General features: G+C 48.9%; 1 protein-coding gene across 6 annotated transcripts in view; it reads right to left on the bottom strand.

Moving 5' to 3' along the window:
* The window catches only part of CDH11 (cadherin 11), a 720,336-nt gene that overhangs the window by 44,587 nt on the left and 658,437 nt on the right, over positions 1–17,312 (bottom strand). For all 6 annotated transcript variants that reach the window (XM_064159936.1, XM_064159935.1, XM_064159933.1 and 3 more), the window contains one exon: positions 8,883–9,013. The gene's annotated coding sequence lies outside the window, so the exon portion shown is untranslated. The remainder of the gene's footprint in view (positions 1–8,882; positions 9,014–17,312) is intronic.

Genomic DNA, 17,312 nt, shown 5'->3' with positions numbered 1-17,312 from the left:
TAAGCTTCAGCAACTGGGCTCAGAATCAGCCCTGAGGAATGACAAATCTATAGGATAAGCAGGAATCATAGAATCAAGCAGGTTGGAAGAGACCTCCAAGCTCAGCCAGTCCAACCTAGCACCCAGCCCTGGCCAAGCAACCAGACCATGGCACTAAGTGCCCCAGCCAGGCTTGGCTTCAGCACCTCCAGCCACAGCCACTCCACCACCTCCCTGGGCAGCCCATTCCAATGCCAATCACTCTCTCTGGCAAGAACTCATTCAGAAGGGCATAGGCAGGCACTTAGAGTAGAACATTTGTAAACAGCTACAACTAAACCTGACTCTAATACATGACATGAATATTTGTGTAAGCACAAGATTGCTATTATGAGTGTTTACTAAATGTCTATTTAATCATGGAGTGCAATTAGCATTTATATATATATATATATATATATATAACATCAACTTGTTCCAATTTCAGAGCTCTCTAAGCCAGTAAAACTCTGTTACTGCTGCTTGCAGCATGCCAAAGGCAGAGTGTGAGACCACCAGCACAGTCCGCAGGATCCACTGCAACTTCTTAGCCCTGAGGGACCTCTCTGAGCCTGCTTGGGGCTTGGTTTTCACAGAATCACAGAATGCATCAGGCTGGAGTTGCCATCCCTGGAGGTGCTCAAGCAAAGCCTGGATGAGGCACTTAGTGCCATGGTCTGGATGACTGGATAGGGCTGGCTGCTAGGTTGGACTGGATGAGCTTGGAGGTCTCTTCCAACCTGCTTGATTCTATGATTCTATGTTAAAAGCAATGGAGCCTGGGCTGAAAGGAGGCAACAGCACGTGGGGAGCAGAAGGAACCAGGATAATGACTGGGCCAACAGAGCAGCAACCTCTGCTTAGGAGTCTCCTTTTGACAGCTCCTTAAAAAAAAAGCCAGCACCATCATTTTCTTTGCTGGGAAGTTTTTCCCACTTCAACATTTCATTGATCTTTATTTCTTGCTAAATCAAAGCTCTTTTTAGGCAAACTGAACCACTACAGATCCAGGCTAGCAGACTGGGCTAATGACTGGGCCACCAGAGCAGCAACCTCTGCTCAGGAGTTGGTTTTGACAGCCCCTAAAAGAAAGCCAACACCATTCTTTTCTTTGCTGGGCACAGACTCATAGAATCAACCAGGTTGGAAGAGACCTCCAAGATCATCCTATTTCTTGCTAAATCAAAGCTCTTTTTAGGCCAACTGAGCCACTACAGATCCAGGCTAACAGACTGGGCTAATACAGCAGCAACCTCTGCTCAGGAGTTGGTTTTGACAGCTCCTAAAAGAAAGCCAACACCATTCTTTTCTTTGCTGGGAACAGACTCATAGAATCAACCAGGCTGGAAGAGACCTCCAAGATCATCCTATTTCTTGCTAAATCAAAGCTCTTTTTAGGCCAACTGAGCCACTACAGATCCAGGCTAACAGACTGGGCTAATACAGCAGCAACCTCTGCTCAGGAGTTGGTTTTGACAGCCCCTAAAAGAAAGCCAACACCATTCTTTTCTTTGCTGGGAAGTTTTTTCCCACTTCAACATTGAAAGATCTTTTGTCAAATCAAAGCTCTTCTTAGGCAAACCAAACCACTACAGATCCACAAAGAGAAGGGGATTAAAAAGTTAATTCCATCTGATGTGAGGTTCCAGGAATACAGAACTATTGTGTTGTTGTGTTTATCCTGGGAGCAGCAGAGCAGCAGCAACCACTGGGTCACTAGCTGTACTGTGAAACAGCACAACACAGTCTTTGTTGAGCTCTCCTTGGAGTGAGTCATTGTGATTCACTGAAAGACCCTTCCCTGCGATGGGGCTGCTCTCTCCTGTGTCTTTTTACAGGGCAGAGAGGGAGGGAAAGCACAGGAGGACAGGGCACTGAAGCTTGCAGTTGGTAGGCAGCCCTGCAATGAGCAGCTGATTAGTGAGTGCTCCATGTGCAAAACTCATCCCCTTGAAAAACGAAGAGCAATATCCCTCCCTCCAGCACGCTGCAACTCATACATGCTGCCCACAGTCCAAGTATGAAAACACAGCTCAGGAGGTCAGAGGAGACTCTTTTGGTTGGGTGGTTATTTTTGCTTCAGTGCAGCAAAATATAGCTTATAGCAGGAAGCTTAGCCAAGAATGCCAGGAGGCCCCTCTGAGTGACCAGACTTGGGAGCTTACGTAACCTGCTTTCCTGCTCTGGGGGCAGAGAAGGGAGAATGGGAGGCCAAGCACCCAAGTTCCATTCTAAAAGCAAAGGGTAACAACTTGTAAAAGGGGATTAGAAGCCAGAACCATGACTTTTCAGGGCTTTAGGCTGCTGCTTCTAAAAGAAGACCACGAACAAAACCAGGAGCTGAGCACGCCCTGCAGAGTCAGTCCTACATTTGATTCCAAACACTGCACTGGCTCAGAGCTCCCCTTGCCTGGCCTCTCCTCTTAGCCCACTGAATTCATCACAGGCTTGTGGCCACCAGCCAAAACAAATGGTTAATGCATCCCAGAGTCTATATTCCTTGAAACATCTTCTCAGACAGGAATTGACAGCATTGCTGTAATAAAACTCAGATTTCCAGATGAAAGTTTAAGTCTGTGTGCTTGCCACTCAGGCCTGGGGGGGAAGGAAAATACACAGTAACATGGAGGAGGAGGCCATCAGGACTTGGTTACACCCTGAAGGACAACCATGTGCAAGAGATAAATCACATCTGGTGTTACACAGGTAGCAGCAGTGGCCCTAACAGAAATGTCACTAAATCACAAGTGCTTCGCTACTTTCGGCACACTGCAGTACAGCGGTTTCAGACTGGACTAGGGCAGTTACCACCTTGGCCAAGCAAAGACTGAGTCCTGACTCCATCCTCACATCTTCCCCTCTGTGCCTCTGGACAGCCCTGAGAAGGTTAAATTGTCTGCTGTTCAATGTGTCTTGTGCTAGTTTGATGCTAGCTGGAATATTGTGGTGAGAAGAATTAGATTACAGCCTGTGAAAGGGAAGCAGTGGTGATGTCTACTGCACTCAGAGGCTTGCTGAGATGGGTAAAAACAAGAACACAACCATAGATAACAGAGCTGCTCCCTGGCTCTGGCTGCAGGCATTTCTCTTCCTAACCTGCTGCCTGTGTAACTAATCCTTCTGCTTTCTGACCCCCCCGGCCAATCTTCCAAACTCACCTTGCACATAAGGCAAAGTCTGGGATAAGGCAGAGAGGTGGAAGGGAAGTGGAAGGGTGGTTGGGAGCCCCTCCTGGGGACTCTGCTTTCTGGGAGGGCTGCTGTGTTTCTGCATTACCTTTAACTTGGATATTTTTGTATATAGAACCATAGAATCAAGCAGGTTGGAGGAGAGCTCCAAGATCATCACCTAGCACCCAGCCCTGACCAAGCAACCAGACCATGGCACCAGGTGTCCCAGCCAGGCTTGGCTTCAACACCTCCAGGCACAGCAACTCCACCACCTCCCTGGGCAGCCCATTCCAATGCCAATCACTCTCTCTGCCAACAACTTCCTCCTAACATCCAGCCTAGACCTGCCCTGGCACAGCTTGAGACTCTGTCCCCTTCTTCTCTTGCTGCTTGCCTGGCAGCAGAGCCCAACCCCACCTGGCTACAGCCTCCCTTCAGGTAGCTACAGACAGCAATGAGCTCTGCCCTGAGCCTGTACATATAGCTGTATCTATTGTAAATACCTGCTTGTATATTGTGCTAAGCTGTAAATAAAAAGCTTCGTCCTAATTCCAGCTCAGGTGAGTCTGGTCTGGGTGATTTCTTATGTGTGTGTGTGGCAGCTAACACCCAAACCATGACGACTCCCTTTTGTGTTACCCTTGTTATTATGCATTCAGAGACTACCAAACGTGTGCTTTCCATCCACCTCCAAAAAACTATACATTAAGCTGCTGCAGGAATCACCAATCACTGCTTTTAGAGACAAGAAACTGCACTGCTTTTTGCTGTGAAGGAAGAGAAGGATAGACTTTGCCTAAAACCTTGGCACAAACCTTCGCTTGCAAGACAAGGGAATCATTTTTATGCCACTGCATGAATTCAGTGGGCTGCCACAGGCCAGTCATAATCTGTTATTGTTTCCCTGCAACCTTGTACTATTAATTTTTCTTTTTAATGAACTGCCCAGTCTAGTTTGGCTATGGGAACGATGATGGAGCTGCAATAGAAATGGTTTATGTCATGCCTTTGTCAAAAGGCTTTCCCCTGCAGCGCTAGAAGGGAACCGAAAGAGCCATTTTAAAAGGCAGTAGCTGAAGGCTGGCAAATGCAGTTTGTCAGGAGTGAAATGGGGAAAAGCCTTTGCTCTGCATTAGGTCTGAGCCATCACAACTTGGGTGGCTTCATTAGTGTTTATTCAGATTAGCAGAGCCACCAAAACTGTGTGTCCGCACGGTGACACCAGCAACTACCTCTGCAAGGTACCAGAGCCATTCCTAAGCAGTTTTCCTTCAGCTGTGACTAACAATGCAGGAACTGCTTCAGTTAAACACCTCAAATTAATTAAACACACTAAGTCGGGGGTCACATTACAGCAGACAGGATATGTCCACGTTTGAGACAGCAAACTGGCTTCTGAGTAGACCTGAGACAGTTTTTGCTGTGCAGGAAACCTTGAATGGCAGAATACAGACTGGTCTCTGGAGAGGTAGGATCATAGCAAGACACACAATTTAGTTTGCTCTTACACTGATTTTTTTCAAGCTCTCAACATGTGTGTTTGTCCTAGGAGACACAATATAGGCATGGCCACCGTCCCTGGAGGTGTTCAAGCAAAGCCTGGATGGGGCACTTAGTGCCATGGTCTGGTTGACTGCTAGGTTGGACTGGTGATTCTGTGCTCCACAACCTCCCTGGAGGATTTCAAGGCCAAATTGGATGAGACCTTGAGTGACCTGTTCTAGTGGGAAGTGTCCCTGCCTATGGCAGGGAGTTGGAACTGGCTGAGCTCTGAGGTCCCTTCCAACCTAAACCATTCTATGGAAGAGGCCCCTGCAAAGCTGGATGCATTGCCTGGCCACCCCAGGTCCCTCCCTGGCTCCATGCACATGCTCAGCCAGCTGTGCTTGCCCCTCCATCCTTGTGCCCAAAACTGGTTGGACTGGATGAGCCCAGAGGTCTCTTCCAACCTGGGTGATTCTATGATCCTTTGGTGGTTGGGTTATGGTTGGACTTGATGATCTCCAAGGTGTTTTCCAGCCATAATGTTGCTATGATTCTGTGTTTTCACAGACCCTATAATTATAATAATTACCACTATGAAAGCTCAAAGAGAGCATTAATAGATAAAGCTGCCAACACTTCTACCAGTAAAATCCCACTAGAACCTGTTTCTGAAATATTTTGAGCTAGTTTCTGGTTCACAGTTCATAGGATCAGGTAATGGCTCAGGCTGGAAGGGACCTCAGAGCTCATCTGCTCCAACCTCCCTGCCACGGGCAGGGACACCTCTCAACTACACTCAGCTGCTCAAGGCCTCAGCCAGACCTGGCCTTGAACATCTCCAGGGAACAGGCATCTACAACCTCCCTGTGCAACCTATTCCAGAGTCTCACCACCCTCACACTGAAGAACTTCTTCCTCAGCTCCAGTCTAACTCTGCACTCCTTCAGCTTCAAACCATTCCCCCTTGTCCTGTCTCTAGACAGTCTGCTGAAAAGTTCCTCTGCATACAATCATAGAATTCCAGCACCTCAGCATCTCTCTTGAATTGAAGAGCCCAGAACTGGACACAGCACTCAAGCTGTGGCCTGAGCAGTGCTGAGCACAGGGGCAGAAGAACCTCCCTTGTCCTGCTGCCCACACTGCTCCTGAGCCAGCCCAGGTTGCCATTGGCTCTGCTGCCCACCTGGGCACACTGCTGGCACATCTTCAGCTCCTCTCTACCAGCACCCCCAGCTCCCTTTCTTCCTGGCTGCTCTCAGCCACTCTGTCCCCAGTCTGTAGCACTGCTTGGGGTTGTTGTGACCAAAGTGCAGAACCCTGCACTTGGCCTTGTTCAGTCTCATCCCATTGGGCTCTGCCCACCCATGCATCCTGTCCAGGTCCCTCTGCAGGGCTCTCCTACCCTCCAACAGATCAACTCCTGCTCCTAGCTTGGTGTCATCTGCAAACTTACTGATGCTGGACTCAATCCCCTCTGCAGCCTTCCTGCAGGATCCCTTCAGCTATCCTAAGGCAGCTTTGAGATGCCCTTGGAATACCCTCTTTAGGCTGAAGGCCCCCAGCTCCCTCAGCCTACCCTCATGGCAGAAAGTCCAGAGTTTCAGTACAGGTGCAAGTCAGGTTTTTTTGAGCAGCAACCTCCAGATTTGACCAACATCAAGATTCTCTCAAGGCAATCACACTTCACAGAAAGAGTCTTCTATTAAAATGCAGATAGTCAAATCTCCAATGGCCACACTGTGAGGCAGTGAGACTGTAAGAGAAGGAGCACTCAGTCTCTTTTGGAAGCCTTTGTGATTTCTACTCATACAGTCATGCTTCTTTGGTGGCTGTCTGACCAGGATCTATGTCTTATAAATATTCTAACAGGATTTCCAAAGGTATTTCAGCTCAAGCAAGTCTCAAAGAGCATCAACAAAGCAGAAGTAACAAATTCAGGCTCCATCTCATTACACAGCCCATGTGAAATGAGGCTGACACAAGCAGATTACTCTCCTTAACATTTCACTCTCGGGCCCTAGTTTGAGAAGGACCTAAGGACATTTGCTATTGCAAAGCTGATTCTGGGCAAGAGCTGAGGACAGTTTGCAGAATTTGGCCTTGGTGTTCAGTGAATGACAGGGTGAGGCTCTCACATCCTCAGCTGCAACTCTTCCTAAGCAGCAAAGGAGCTTACACATCTCCCACCAAACCTAAGCGTGGTGCTGTTGGCATCACTGTCAAATGCAAGCTGACTCAGCCCAATACTAACTGCTGCAGTCTACTTCAGCACGCCTGGGGATGCCACAAACACATATCCCACGTAGCTCCTCACAAGGATGTTGAAGGGTAGGGCCTATTGGGCTGCCAGAAATGAGATTATCATCATTCAAGGACATCACCACAGACATCTGTCAAGCAGGACTTGAGTGCACTGCACGTCAAAACCGTGGATGAGTCAGCTAGACAGAGAGCTTCAATATCCTTGCTTTGTACCCCTTAGCCTAGACAATTCAGGTGGGCTCACAGCTTTGGCTCTGCAAAAAGGGCAGTATTCATGTGTTTGTTAGCCACCACATTTCCTGTCTGCCTGTGTCAACTTCTTTTAAAGCATGGATGCTCCTTGACATGGACAGTTCTCACCTTTGTGGGATCGCTGCTTTCAGTAGCAGCACAACTTCGAGTCAAAGAGGAGATGAAAAACTCAAAGCATCAGAGGAGCAAATACAACTATTTCTAGGTCTAAGCTTTCCCATGCTGCTCTGTTTCCTTGCTCTCCACAGCCACCTGCTCTGAAGCCTGAGGGTCACCACTAAATTCCTTTTCTAACCCAAGGCTGAGCAGTCACGTTAAGCCCAGTGGCACTGCACAGAAGTACTGGAGAAATAAAGCAAATATAGATTTAATCACTCATGTAGGCCTGGAACAAGCTCAACCTGAGCCTGCAGTGTGAGTGCAGCCCAGACAGCAACCCTGGGCTGGGCTGCAGCAAGAGCAGTGTGGGCAGCAGGGCAAGGGAGGGGATTCTGCCCCTTGGCTCTGCTCTCCTCAGGCCCCACCTGCAGTCCTGGCTGCTGTGTGCAGTTTTGGAGCCCCCAACACAAGCAGGGCATGGAAGTGTTGGAGCCAGCCCAGAGGAGGCCACCAAGATGCTGAGAGGGCTGCAGCAGCTCTGCTCTGAAGACAGGCTGAGAGAGTTGGGGCTCTGCAGCCTGGAGAAGGCTTGGAGGAGACCTTATAGTGGCCTTCCAGTATCTGAAGGGGGCTACAGGAGGGCTGAGGAGGGACTACTGACAAGGTCTTGTAATGCCAGGATGAGGAAATGGGTTTGAACTGTCAGAGGGGAGATGGAAACTAGATGTTAGGATGAAGTTCTTTCCAGTGAGGGTGGCGAGATGCTGGCACAGGTTGCCCAAGGAGGTTGTGGATTCTCCCTCCCTGGAGGTGTTCAAGGGCAGGTTGGATGAGTCCCTGAGCAACCTGTGCTAGTGGGAGGTGTCCCTGCCCATGGTAGGGGGTTGCATCTGGCTGAGCTTTGAGGTCCCTTTCAACCTAAACCACTCTATGAATCTTTATGACTGATAAAATCAAGATAGAAACCCAAATATCAGAAAATGCCTTGCATTGGGAGGTGCCTTGTTACAGGACAAGGAACAGTGAACACAAGCTGGAACCCAAGAAGCTCCATCTTGCCATAAGGAGAAGCTTCTTTGCTGTGAGGGTGCAGAGCCCTGGAGCAGCCTGCCCAGAGAGGCTGTGGAGTCTCCTTCTCTGCACACTTTCAAGACTCATCTGTGTGCATTTCTGTGTGACCAGCTCCAGGGGATGCTGCCCTGGCAGGGGTGTTGGACTTGATGATCTGCAGAGGTCCCCTCCAACCCCTACCGTTCTGCGCTCCTGACCTCCACTCCTCAGTGCTACCTTGCTGAGTTTTCAAGAGGTTCTCTGATGCTTTAAACAAGACATTTTAAAATGTGACCCCAAAAAATGCACCTCCCCAAACCATGCTTTCCAGGCACAGAAGCATGGTCAGGGGCCTACAACATCAGCTCTCCTGAGTGACAATCAAGACCCAGTGGATAAATGCTACCCCGCTGGTAACACACAGCAAGGGAGAGGTTCTCACTGAAGAAATGTGCCCTCCATTGCACAAACGTTGTGGACACCACAAGAGCAAGCATTGCCAAGTCTGACATCACTCAAGACCAGACATTTGGATGCACTTCTTACCTTCACCCACTGGAAACTTGTTGCCAGTTTGTGTAGCATATTCCAGACATTTGAAACGCCACTGAAGGAGGCTATGATGACGAAGCAGATGCAAGCTTTCTGTTGCCACTTCTCCAGCACTTCAGCTCTGGCTGCAAAGAATGAAAAACCTCATCTCAATCACAGGATCCCAGAAATGTCCAAGTGGTCAAAGCCCCTCAGGACCACCAAGTCCAACCTACAACCCTACTTTATAAGATTCATCTTAAACCACAGCCCTAAGCACCACATCCAAACCACCCTCAAACACATCCAGTCTGGGTGACTCCACCACCTCCCTGGGCAGCTCATTCCAGTCCCTGACCACTCTCTCCATGAAAGACTCTTTCCTAATGTCCAACCTAAACCTCCCCAGCCTCAGCTTAAGGCCATTCCCCTTTCTTCTGTCTCCAGTTACCTGTGAGAAGAGCTCAGCAGCAGCCTCTCCACAATGTCCCTTCAGGTAGCTGAAGGTCTGCCCTCAGACTCCTGTTTTTCACACTAACCATCTTCAGCTCCTCCAGTTGCTCCTCATAAGCTTTATTCTCCAGGCCCTCCCTTAACCTTGTTGCCCTTCTCTGGACCTCCTCCAGCACCTCCACATCTCTCTTGTATCACAGTGCCCAAAACTGAACACAATACTCATTACAGTCCTAGTACCAGAATCAAAGGAAACTAAATGTCAGACTAATAACTAGTGCAGTAGCCTAGAGTGAGTTTAAAGAGAGGCAATTAAATTACACTTAGAATAGGATAGAATCATAGAATCAAGCAGGTTGGAAGAGAGCTCCAAGCTCACCCAGCCCAACCTAGCACCCAGCCCTGCCCAATCAACCAGACCATGGCACTAAGTGCCCCAGCCAGGCTTGGCTTCAACACCTCCAGGCACAGCCACTCCACCACCTCCCTGGGCAGCCCATTCCAATGCCAATCACTCTCTCTGCCAACAACTTCCTCCTAACATCCAGCCTAGACCTGCCCTGGCACAGCTTGAGACTGTGTCCCCTTGTTCTGTTGCTGGTGGGAATCACAGAATCAAACAGGTTGGAAGAGACCTCCAAGATGCCTGGGAGAAGAGACCTTAGGAGTCCAAAGAGAAAATGAACAGACAGCTTTTCCTTTAACAGATTTACTACTGCAAGCATGTTTCCATAACTAAAATGCTGGAGGCCACATCAAAATTCCTTTACATCTCCCAAAACCCCAAGGTTCTATGGGGAGAGTTATTCTGGGAACATTATCCAATGCAAGACATGCTATAGGCAAAATAGTAATAGCTGCAGATACCATCAGCCAACAAGATGTGCTTTGAGCAGGTCTGAGTGCTCTAAAGGCATATGAGAAAATCAGGTTTTTCACCATTATGATGGAGAAAGGAGTAGATGATTGCAATAAGCAGAGCTACCACTGCATTAGGAGAAAGGTATCCAGGATAAAACACCTGAAGTAAGAAAATGAGGTGCCTCTGCCTATCAGAAGTTCATCTGCAGCTGTTTTGGTGCTTAAAATGCTTTTCCCAAATGGGACAGTGAGTTGAGACCGTCTGTAGGAAGGGAGCAGAGACAAAAAGCAGGCAGCTGAACCACTGCCTATGAGCTGAGGTTAAGTATTTACTGGAATTTAAATCAGGAAGACAGCAAAGGTGACAGCTTCTGGGAGGTGACAGCTTACCAAGCAGCTCCTCACCATCCCTTGTGCTTCTGACACTGTAAAAAATGGGATTGAACAGAGGAAAAAAGTACTCAGTGTGATCTCTTTTCATGTACTGTTGTAGACACACTAATTCTGATGCTCATTTCATACCTGGGCAGCCTCCTCAATGAGTAGTAAATGAATCCTAGAATGGCTCAGATTGGAAGGCACTGCAAGGATCACCCAGTTCCAACCCCCTGCCACAGGCAGGGTCACCTCCCACTAGAACAGGTCACTCAAGGACTCATCCAACCTGGCCTTGAACACCTTCAGGGAGGGAGAATCCATAACCTACTTGGGCAACCTGTGCCAGTGTCTCACCACCCTCATTGTCAAGAATTCCTTCTTAATCTCCAGCCAAAACCTGCCCTCTGGTGCCAGCACTGACCCCTGAGGAGTCACTTGGCACTGGTCTCCAGGTGGACAGTGTGCCCTTGATCACCACTCTCTGCCTGCCACCATCCAGCCCATTCTGCTCCCCCCACCCAGTCTGTGTGTTTCCAGTGTGGTGACCAGGATGTCAGGTGGGACAGAGTCAAATGCCTTACTCAGGTCCAGGCAGATGCCATCAATTGCATCCCAGGACTGCTGAATCCTAGGACTAACTCTAGCCAAGGAAATCAGGCTGGATTACCCAGACCTATAAAATGTATTAGTCAATGATTTCTAGGAAGAATTATTGCCAAATAACCTCTGTAATTTGAATTGATATATCCCAATCAGCAATTTTCTGCAATAGCTAATTGTTGAAGCTGTCTCATCTATATCAATCCCCCATTTTATTCCCATTTCTCACTCCTCTTAAAGCAATCAAGCTTTAATTGCAGAAAACAGTTCAGCAGCAGAGGCCAAATTTCAGAGTTGTTGAGAAGAAATGAACAGGCATTGACTGAAAATTACAGATTCATTGTGTGCATCAACAGATTTCACTCCTGCTCCATCAGGGGAAGAAATAATGTGGCTTCTGCTGTGACCAAGCCACTCATAAAGCTTCTACAGAGTGACAGCCAGAAAGTACTTGGTTCACAGGAGGGCCTCTAAGATCTCAGAATCTTACAATCAGACAGGTTGGAAGAGAGCTCCAAGCTCACCCAGCCCAACCTAGCACCCAGCTCTAGCCAATCAACCAGACCATGGCACTAAGTGCCCCAGCCAGGCTTGGCTTGAACAAGGGCTGCAGCACCTCTGCTGTAAGGACAGGCTGAGGGAGCTGGGGGTGTTCAGCCTGGAGAGGAGAAGACCCTGGGGGGCACCTTGGAGCTGACTTCCAGCACCTGAAGGGATCCTACAGGAAGGCTGCAGAGGGAATTTTCATAAGGGTGTCTGTGACAGGACAAGGAGGAATGGTATGAAGCTGAGAGAGAGCAGGGCTAGACTGGAGCTGAAGAAGAAGTTCTTTGGTACTGGAAGGCAGCTCTGAGTTCTCACTGGAGTCTTCTCTAGGCTGAACACCCCCAGCTCCCTCAGCCTGTCCTCACAGCAGAGTTGCTCCAGCCCTTGGCTCATCTTTGTGGCCCTCCTCCGGATTCCAGCAGCTCTGTGTCCTCCTTGCTCTGGGAACACCACAACTGGGTGCAGCAATTGAGGTGGGGTCTCACCGGAGCAGAGTTAGGAGGCAGAATCGGGTGGGAGTACATAACACTTGCACTGCCAAAGACAGGCTCTCCTTCCCAGTTACACTGCACTTGGACATCAGAGGTTACAAATCAATGCCCTCCAGAGAACTAATCATCATCTGAAGAAAATAAATCTTTACATTAACATCAGGCAAGGAGAGAGAAACTCCTTCAGCTATCAGCTTTGATGAACAGAAACATGTTTCAGGATCGTTGATTTCCAGCAGCACAGGGAACAGTTTAGCTGATTGGTAGAGGGGTATCAGGCACTACCTGTGCTGCATATCATGCTTCTGTTTTCTTCTTTTCTGCTGCACTTGAACACAGCTCCCATGGAAGGGCTCTGCTGAGCCTACAACCTTTGAAAAAGGGAGCAAAGCCCCAAGAAAAACAACCTGCTGCATTGCACAGGATCACAGCATCACAGCTCACAGGATGTCAGGGGTGGAAGGGACACAAAGACATCATCCAGTCCAAACCCCCTGCCAGAGCAGGACCACACAATCTAGCTCAGGGCACACAGGAACACATCCAGACAGGCCTTGAAAGCCTCCAGAGAAGGAGACTCCACAGCCTCTCTGGGCAGCCTGTGCCAGTCAAGAAGGTCCCCCTTGTGTTGAGCTGGAACCTCCTGTGCTGCAGCTTCCATCCATTGCTGCTTGTCCTACCCCAGGGAGCAGTGAGTAGAGCCTGTCCCCCACTCCTGACCCCCAGCCCCCAGACATTTATAGACTCAGCCTTCTCTTCTGCAGACTAAGCAGCCCCAGGTCCCTCAGCCTCTCCTCATCATCTGTTGCAGTCCCCTCATCATCTTCCTAGCCCTTCATTGGACCCTCTCCAGCAGAGCCCTGTCCCTCTGCAACTGGGGAGCCCAAAATCAAAAGCAGTACTCAAGAAGTCTGTCTCCAAGCCCAATTACAGGGAACTCCCCCCCCAAAAAAAAAACAACCCCCAAACCATTAAACAGTTGCAGTGCACCAAAGAGATTTGCTCACAGGGTTTTGATTTCAGTGTTTTGAAGGCTGTGGCTTGGGAGGCACTTTCTGCTTAGAGCCCACTCCAACCATGTGGCAACGTTGCCAGCTAGAGGTGGGGGGGGGGTTAGGTTAAGGATTAAAAACAACAAGCAAGCAAACAACCAAGCCCAAGCCCATTGTCACTACAGCAATTACTTCACAATGCCTGATGCTAAACGGGCAGGCCTGTGGCCTCAGGAGCAGCTGAATCCTGCATTGTCCTTGCATGACAAAAAGATCTGAAAGTCTGAAAAGCAGAGGAATCGAATCTCACAGCTCCTTAGGCGTCCCTCTGAAAGGGCCATTGTAGCATCATCATAAATCCTGGGCTCCCCAGGCACTTGACAACTAAAGCAGGGGACAATAGAATTCTTGTGTCCAACAAAACACTCCTTGTCTGCCAAAGGGCTTATCTGCTCCATTTACAAATGTCTGTCATTGTACCCAAGTAATTCCCTATTAGGAGAAAAAATACTATTAGGAGCAGAACTAAATAAATATTCACAGCTTTGAGGTCTGCTTGGCAAAAGGAATCAACCAATACAATCGTGGAGCATGCAGCAGAGGAGATTTCGGGCAAGGAAACCTAGAACCACCCCTCTTGATTTCCCCCTCTCCTCTTCCCTCTTCTCCTGATGGCAGGGAATTACACTGACCACACAGTTGCCTCTGCCAATACAGACCCAGGCACATTACACACACTGGAAAGGGATGGAAATGTGCAGAGATCTTTGCATTTGGTGCAAAACTGCATCCAGAGTGCCTTAAAAAGTCAAATCTTTCCAGACTATTTTCCTCTCTCCCTTTCCCTCTTCTCCTGATGGCAGGGAATTGCACTGACCACACAGTTGCCTCTGCCAATACAGACCCAGGTACATTACACACACTGGAAAGGGATGGAAATGTGCAGAGATCTTTGCATTTGGTGCAAAACTGCATCCAATGTGCCTTAAAAAGTCAAATCTTTCCAGACTGGTTTCCTCTCTCCCTTTCCCTCTTCTCCTGATGGCAGGGAATTGCACTGACCACACAGTTGCCTCTGCCAATACAGACCCAGGTACATTACACACACTGGAAAGGGATGGAAATGTGCAGAGATCTTTGCATTTGGTGCAAAACTGCATCCAGAGTGCCTTAAAAAGTCAAATCTTTCCAGACTATTTTCCTCTCTCCCTTTCCCTCTTCTCCTGATGGCAGGGAATTGCACTGACCACACAGTTGCCTCTGCCAATACAGACCCAGGTACATTACACACACTGGAAAGGGATGGAAATGTGCAGAGATCTTTGCATTTGGTGCAAAACTGCATCCAATGTGCCTTAAAAAGTCAAATCTTTCCAGACTGGTTTCCTCTCTCCCTTTCCCTCTTCTCCTGATGGCAGGGAATTGCACTGACCACACAGTTGCCTCTGCCAATACAGACCCAGGTACATTACACACACTGGAAAGGGATGGAAATGTGCAGAGATCTTTGCATTTGGTGCAAAACTGCATCCAATGTGCCTTAAAAAGTCAAATCTTTCCAGACTGTTTTCCTCTCTCCCTTTCCCTCTTCTCCTGATCATAGAATCATAGAATCAACCAGGTTGGAAGAGACCTCCAAGATCATCCAGTCCAACCTAGCACCCAGCCCTATCCAATCAACTAGACCATGGCACCAAGTGCCTCATCCAGTCTTTTCCTGAAGACCCCCAGGGACGGTACACTGACCACACAGTTGCCTCTGCCAATACAGACCCAGGTACATTACACACACTGGAAAGGGATGGAAATGTGCAGAGATCTTTGCATTTGGTGCAAAACTGCATCCAGAGTGCCTTAAACATGTCAAAGCTTTCCAGCATATTTCCCTCTCTCCTTTTCCCTCTTCTGATTGCAAGGAATTGCACTGACCACGCAGTTGCCTCTGTCAATACAGACCCAGGTACATTACACACACTGGAAAGGGATGGAAATGTGCAGAGATCTTTGCATTTGGTGCAAAACTGCATCCAGAGTGCCTTAAATTGGTAGGAAAAGAAACAAAAAAAAAATCAGAGCAAAGAGGCCAGAATTCAGACCTCCCACATGCCAGCTGAGTATCTCTACTGTTTGGGTGCAGAGCTTCAGCATCTTCTCTCTCACTTTCTCTCCTCAGTGAATAATTAACTGATCTGATGGCACAGGCATAAGTTGGGATTTAACAGCAAGTTTCGACTTGACTTCTCATCTACCATTTTTGGGTGGTTGCTATCCCATGCTAGGCATAAGGAGGTGATTCTCTGCCTCTACTCTGCACTGCTGAGACCCCACATGGAGTACTGCATCCAGTTCTGGAGCCTCCATTACAAGAGGGATGTGGAGATGCTGGAGTGTGTCCAGAGCAGGGCTGGGAGGATGCTCAGAGGCTGCAGCAGCTCTGCTGTGAGCACAGACTGAAGGAGTTGGGGCTGCAGAAGAGGAGGCTCCCAGGTGACCTTCTTGTGGCCTTCCAGCATCTGAAGTGGGCTACAAAAACAGTGCCAGGAGTGGGGGAAATGGAGCAAAGCTGGAGGTGGGGAGAGTCAGGCTGGAGGTGAGGAGGAAGTTGTTGAGCAGGAGAGTGGTGAGAGGCTGGAATGGGTTGCCCAGGGAGGTGGTTGAGGCCCCATGGCTGGAGGTGTTTAAGGCCAGGCTGGCTGAGGCTGTGTGCAGCCTGCTCTAGGGTAGGGTGTCCCTGGGCATGGCAAGGGGGTTGGAACTGGCTGATCCTTCCAACCCTGACTGATTCTATGACTGCCCAAGCTCCCCTCCCTCTCCAAGTTTAGCCTGGAGAAGAGGAGGCTCAGGGCAGAGCTCATTGCTGTCTGCAGCTCCCTGAAGGGAGGCTGTAGCCAGGTGGGGTTGGGCTCTTCTGCCAGGCACCCAGCAACAGAAGAAGGGGACACAGTCTCAAGCTATGCCAGGGGAGGTCTGGGCTGGATGTTGTTAGGAAGTTGTTGTCAGAGAGAGTGATTGGCATTGGAATGGGCTGCCCAGGGAGGTGGTGGAGTCTGTGTGCCTGGAGGTGTTGAAGCCAAGCCTGACTGGGGCACTTAGTGCCATGGTCTGGTTGACTGGCTAGGGCTGGGTGCTAGGTTGGGCTGGATGAGCTCTTCCAACCTGGTTGATTCTATTCTAAGCTGCTAACATCTGGATCAATATCATTTGCATAAATATTCTGATGGGTTCAGGCAATTCCCAGCTCAGAAAGATGTCTTCAGCAGAGATCTGCTCCCTGCCAGCTCTCTCCTAGTCTTACTCCAATTCCTACCAGACAACACCCAGCCACACCAGAGCTTTTATAGAGTCTCTAGTCCCTGTCTAGGTGAACACAAAATTAGATCTGCACTGAAGTTGAAGTCTCTCAGTGCAAAACTGGCATTTAACCCTGCCAGAGAATACAAATCTGGGTGCCTTGACTAGGATGGTTCTGTCCTTGCCTGCACATAAATTGTTCCTCTGAGCTATTATCTTAGCATCTAAATAAGCTTATGCTTAGAATCACCTCCCAGGAGAATCTCTCTTTTTCCACTTACTACAAGCAGCTAAGTCCCCACATGCAGGAACCAATCCCAGTGACTGAAAGTGGGAAGTGACCTCCAGAGGTCATCTGGTCCAAGTCCCTTGCTGAAAGCAGCACCAATTTCCATGTTACTTTAGGTTATTGGGGCTGTCACTTGGTTATTGTTAACAGCTGAAGTCAGCAGCATGGCCAAGGTCTCCCTGTGACACCAACTCTTTAAGGGCTTCCTTAAAAGGAACAAAGACAATGGGCAAGGATGGCATCAGGGAACACAAAAGGGCAATCTTGCATAGTCTGCCTTATAAATCATAGAGCTGTTTGGGTTGGAAAAGTCCTCTAAGGTCATCCAGTCCAACCATCAACCCAACACCACCATGGCCATTAAACTATCACCTGAAGTGCCATGTCCAGATGTTTCCTGGGCAGGCTGTTCCAGTGCCTGACCATACTTTCCAGACAGAAAGGTCCAAATAAACACATTTGTACACAACTACAGGGCCCCTTGGCAAGACCCAGCCAGGCTTGGCTTCAACACCTCCAGGCACAGCAACTCCACCACCTCCCT

This window comes from Pogoniulus pusillus, chromosome 20, assembly GCF_015220805.1.
Source record: "Pogoniulus pusillus isolate bPogPus1 chromosome 20, bPogPus1.pri, whole genome shotgun sequence".
NCBI classification, from domain to species: Eukaryota; Metazoa; Chordata; class Aves; order Piciformes; family Lybiidae; genus Pogoniulus; species Pogoniulus pusillus.
The sequence above is the reverse complement of the archived record's forward strand: the minus strand, read 5'-3'. Positions and strand labels throughout refer to the sequence as shown.